Here is a 6,222-nt window from a genome sequence, read left to right on the forward strand (position 1 = left end):
TAATATTTAGCTTGTGATCCAATGTAACACCCAGATCTCTTTCCTTCATTTCCCATTTTGTATGTGTGCAACTTATTGTTCCTTCCTAGGTGGAGTACTTTGCATTTGTCCTTATTTAATTTCATCCTATATACTTCAGACCATTTATCCAGTTTGTCCAGATCATTTTAATCCTATCCTCCAAAGTGCTGCAACCCTTCCCATCTTGGTATCATCCTCAAACTTTATAAGTGTACTCTCTATGCCATTATCTAAATTATTGATGAAGATATTGAACAGAACCAGACCCAGAACTGATACCTATGGGACCTCACTAGATATACCCTTCCAGCTTAACTGTGAACCACTGATAACTACTCTATTTTATGAGATAGGGAAGAGTTAATGGGGGGGGAACATAAGGGAATAAAGATTGAGCCAAAACTGAACCAGTTTCCAACACCGTATTATTGGACATGCTGCCTCTCAGCTGAGATGTAAAACTGACTTTCTGACCATTCATTACAAATTCAATGGCACATTTTGCCAGAGTAGTGTTGTTAGCACTTGGGTTCTGACTAAAATCCAGTTTAGGTAATGAACACTCTACCCACTTATATGTCTCTGCAGATTCAACTGTATAACTGTACACGGCTGCCCCAATCTTGTTCCAAACTGTTATGTAGCAGTGATGTATGACATCAGGGCTCCAGCCTGCTACCCTTAATTCATCAGTCTTCAATGGGAACAACGTGACGGCAAGAGTGGGCCCTTAAAAAGCTACCACATTCCAACCTTGAAGTGGTTGCATTTTAGTAGTTGGTGAAACGTCTATAATATGTGGCTGTGGTTAGAGAGAGAGAGAGAGAGAGAGAGAGAGACTGATCTGGCTCTCAAGAAATTTAATTGTAATCCTCTTATTGACCTCGAGTAGAGCAGGACTTTATCATGCAATTTCTACACTGATATAAATAGCAGCAAATAGTGAGATAAAAGCACTATTTCATATGTAGGAAGAGGCAGTCTTCCACAAATGTAGATGTGTTCTAATTATCACTAGACTGGTCAGTAACACTTAAATAAATTTGTTAGTCTTTAAGGTGCCACAAGTACTCCTGGTTTTTTTGCGGATACAGACTAACACGGCTGCTACTCTGAAAACTGAAAAATAAGTAACTACAACAAGAATAACGTATTTTCAACATTCCTTAACCAACAAAAATGTTAGCATTATTTTTGAAATACTATATTGCTATTCCTCTTTCCTTTCAGGGAAATTGTAATTTTCATTTGTCTCTTCAATAGTACTTCGATATTATGGTGATGAGCGTTGTAGTGATTATAGGAGAGGTGGGTAGCACTGCCTATTTTTAAGGTTGCCAACACTTCCCATTATAAAACCCTCCTTTCAGTTGCTTATAACTTTGCCAGGTATAATTGTTTGGGCTGAAATTTTCCATGCTGGGGGTCTGTCTCAGGCTTAAATATTTTGGAAAATTTCAGCCAAAACAGTTCAGCTTTTTCCGAGAATAAGGACAAATAAATTGTGTTGCCCATGTTAACAATTTTGGTGATCTTTTCTTTGAGAAGCTCTGGTGTCTCCATGCTTTGGAGCAGGGACTTGAAATTTGGCAGGATGTGCCTTTTGCCTCCCCATGAAAAACTGCCCAAATAGAACCAAATTATAAGCCTTTGGAAAATCACAGTTCACACATGTTTAATAGCGAATTCTTAGCTACTCTAACTAAGGAATCTAACTTTCCTGAAGAGTCCACCTGCCCTGGGCATACTCTAGCCCTGAGATAGGCAGGACTTTCCCTGCAATTGAACCTTGGGCTTCTGCAGGCTGATCCAAGTCCAGGCACTGGAAGTGAGACCAGGGAGACTCTCCTGTGCTCTCAGTGACCCCCCTGCTGAGCTCAGGCAACTCTGGGGAAGGAAGTTGCCTGATCTGAATGCAGAGGGGACAAGAGCCAGATATGTAGGCAGAAGGATGGGAAGGGGTAATAGATTGGAACAAGGAGCCTGGGAAGAAGCAGAAACTTGCTGGTCAACGAAACTAGAATTGAGGCTGGAAGCCAGAGGCAGAAGACTAGAACAGGGAGTGGTGGGGTAAAGGGAGGGGAGAAGACTGTGATTTGCTGTGCAATGGACTCGGACTGGGAGCCAGGGATGACCGCAAGGCAGGAGGAAAAGAGAGCCAATCAATGGCGAGGAAGACTGAGGTCACATGAGAAACCCAGGGGCAGGGAAAGGACAGAAGACTGAGACTGGCTGGGAAAGGAGACTGGGACTGAGAATACATAGAACAGGGAGAAGGTGATGAGGTGGAAGAGGAAACAGATTTGAAGGAGCCAGTGTGCAGGGGAAGAACCAGGACTGGTTAGGCAAAGAGACTGGAACAAGAAGCCAGAGAGCCAGGGACATTGTGATTGGATGATGAGCATATGGAGGTAGGTTGGGACTGGGAGCCAGTGGATACAGGTTATGTAGGGGGTGTGGAAACTGGAGGTCTGGGTCAGAGTGAGAGACAGATTGGATGAGGAGATGTAGGGGGTTGGGGAACTGGGAGGGCAACGAGACTGGGATTGGGAAACTGGGACTGTGATGGGGAATACAAAAGGGTAAGATTAGGACTTACTGGGCAATGAGGCAGAAAGTGGGATGGAAAGCCTGAGGTATGGAGACTGGTGCTGGGATGAGGAGCCAGTGTGAGGAAGAGACAGAACAAGGGCAGATTGTAGGGGACAGAGTAGAAGAGAGTCACACTTTGGGGGAATGGTCAGAAGAGTTTGTGCCAGTTAGAGCACATTCACCTCCAGTGCCTGGAATGGAACTCCAGATTTCCAAGTCTCAGCATTCTCTGCTGTCAGCAAATAACAATGAAACACACTGGCAAACGGTCCCATCTCCCCCAGTGATGCTACTACTGCTGCTATCAGTTACGCCATTAGCTCAGGTAGAAGAGGTCTGTGTGCTGAACGTAAAGGTTCCAACCTTGCTGGTGCCCCATGTGGTGTTATAATGATGCCACATGAGGGAAATGTGATTATGTAATTAAAGAGTAACCTATATACATGTCAGAATTGCTGGACAAGCAGCTGAGACAGGAGCAGATGCAGGCTGGAACAGGTGTTGGCTAGCATGGAAACAGGCACAGGAGCAAGGGTGGCTAGAGCTGGAGAAGAAGCAAGGGGCAGGGAGTGGAAAAGGAGCATGGTCACTCTGTTGAAACTACTGATAATGGGAGTACTCCCAGCCAGCTAGTAATATTGAGCAGACAAGAGAGAGTACTTCCCCCAGGAGCCTATATACCTGCCTTGGGATCACCTGGGTGGGTCCTTGTCTCTGGATTGGCTGAACTCTGGTTGAATGGCATGGGGCCTGTCAACAGACCTGAAGGAAATTGCTTCTGCTGACTCATCACACTCTCTGACTCAGGGATGAATCATCAGGTTTAGGCTCATAGGTAACTCAGGGATGACTCATCACAATGCCAAGGGGGCCAAATTAAGGTTGCACAGGCAACCTTAATTCTGGCATTTCCTAGCTTTAGAGCTTCACTTTTCAATCTTAATGATGTTCTTTTAATGTATGCTTTTTATATATGTGTGTAGAGTAAATCAAAAGAATGACGCCCTAAATTGGGGGCGAAATGGCAGGGTCTTTCACTAGAAACTCATTTGTTTGGAAAATATTATGCATAATAGCTTATTTTCACATGTTAACTATGCTTCTGTAAAACATCTTACTTGGCAATGGAAGAGATAAATTAACTCCGTCAGTAAATCAACAAAAGTTATTTTATTTCAATACAACTATTCTTATGCTGCTGGATGGCTATCACCATGTGATTATGAGTTTAATTAATCATAAAGACACCTGGAGCTTGTGTGTAGGCATTTCTGATGTACTTAAATCTATTAAACAAATACAGTTATTAAAAGAAACCTAAGTTAAAGTCTGAATGCTTGGGGAGATTTATATTTTATTATACTATGCTGCACTCACATACACACACAATACACACAGCAACAACAAAACCTGGCAGTAGTTCAATAAAAACCCATCTGAAATCACTGCTGTGTTTGCCATCTACCAGAAAGAAAAGCTCAGCAAGGGTAGAGCACCTGTTTGACAAGTTTTAGCCTGCAGCAGGCTGACAGCTAAGACAGTTTTCATAAATGTGTCTGTGTGTATGTACATGTATATATGTATATAAAGCTGGATGGGAGAAGGGTATATTTTAATGAAAATGTGACAAACTGAATGACGGCACTGCTGCTAGAGAAAATCACTCCCCAGCAAGCTCCCATTCAAAATCTGTAGCTTTGTTTACAACAAAATGCTTAAGAAATGAGACAGTCTCATGCTGAAATCTCTCTCCTCCTTCCCCATACACATTCACTACACAAATGTAAAAATTCTTTAATGAGTTAGTATGTACTGCATAACTCTCTGTAAAACAATTAAGTATGGAAGGATGGGGGATCAAAAGCAGCATTTTTGTGGCTAGCTGAATTGAGTTAATATGTTCCTTTTTTAATGTTTGTTTTTTAAACGGCTGCTGGGTGTATTTTTCTAATTAAGTGTTATGGCAACTACAAAACTTGTATAGGAAAGAGTTTTGTGGGGAAATTTTTTTTATTCATTTCTAAAGTGAAATCCAAAAACTTCTTGATATCCTGAACCAAGGATTTTCAGAATATCTACCTTATTGCCTGGAAAAGTTGTGCAGTCAGTAACTCCTGTAGTAGCTCAGTAAATGCTGGTTTATGAGGCAATTCACATTAAAGTGGGATGAAGTGACTTTCTAGAGATGTATAAAAGATTTACCAGCTACATTGCTGAACTGTTTATATGAAAAAAGCATAACAGAATAGCAAGACCAAGGCAGCAGCAGCTGTTGCTAACCAAAGCCAGCATCAGGAAACCACATCTATCCCCACAAGATGCTAGGAGAAAGGGACTAAAATCCTCTCTGCTGTCCCTGTCTCTCCATTGTGTGTTATCTGGCCCTGTCTACACCAAGAGATGCTGGGAGAGATGTTTTAAAATTCTTTTATGCCATTATGATGCAGCACCATCCATCTTCATCCAGTCCAAAGGATCCTGAGAGAGGTTTAAAAGCTGTTTGTGACCGTATTCTTCACACCTTTAAGCAAGTGTTTTTGCTCTTCCTGAATACTGTCTTTATTACTTGTTATTCTTAATTGACTCTTTCCCCCTTTGAACTTTATAGAATGTTGAAGCTAAAAAATTTAGAAGTGTACCTCTACTCTGAAAAGTAAAAAACTAGAAATGTTTTAAAAGGTTCCCTGTTTATTAATTTCCCAATGACTTCTGGGTCAACTTTGCTCAATTTACAAAAACAACTATGGTTTTCCTAACTGTCTGCCCTGCAAGCTCCACCTGGAATCTGAAAATCACCTGTGTTCATTTTTTTGATCTCTACATATTCCCGGCAATAAAGATTCCACAAACAGAACTTATTCCCTGAACCTGTAAGAATTACTGTGTGGACTGATCCTTGGGGCTACACATAGATAGGTGCTGGAACAATGTTTATAGTGGGTGTGCGGAAAGCCATTGAACCAAACTGTAAATCCTGTAAATGATAGAAATTACTTCAAACCAAGGGATGCTGCCGCACCCCCAGTACTCCTACTTCCAGTACGTATGTATAGATCCAATGACTTCACTGGGCAAAAACTTATGCTGTTCTCCTTGAAGAATCAGTCCCCAAAGGGGCTTGGGTATTAGAAAATTCCTGGAATAACTTTGTGCTCAACAAAGCCTGTTAAGTGCCTTATCTCCCTGTACAATGCATAAGATGAGATAGTGCTTAAGAAAGCAATTCACAAAAGCCAGTATGCTAGGCAGGGAACTGCCTAAACTAGCTAATGGGAGATATTGATGAGAGTGGTGGGTCCTAAACCACACACCTCTTAGGAAGTTCGGCACCCTAAGTCCAGACTGCAGGGAGATGCCTTTCTCTATTATTGTTCCACACCCAGGGACATCTGTCTTGGAGTCAGGTGGCCTTGGCACCTAAGTCATTTATTATGGAAAATGCCTCACCTACCTCACTCCACACATAGCAGTGATGCCCACCTTCTTTTTGCCCAGTGGTTAGAGTGCTTATCTGGGATGTGGGAGAACCAGGTTCAATTCCTATCTCAGCCTGAGGGTGAGAAAAGATTTGAAGAGGGATCTCCCCCGCCCTTTCAAGAGGGCACTCTA

Source organism: Mauremys mutica, chromosome 4, assembly GCF_020497125.1.
Source record: "Mauremys mutica isolate MM-2020 ecotype Southern chromosome 4, ASM2049712v1, whole genome shotgun sequence".
NCBI lineage: Eukaryota > Metazoa > Chordata > Testudines > Geoemydidae > Mauremys > Mauremys mutica.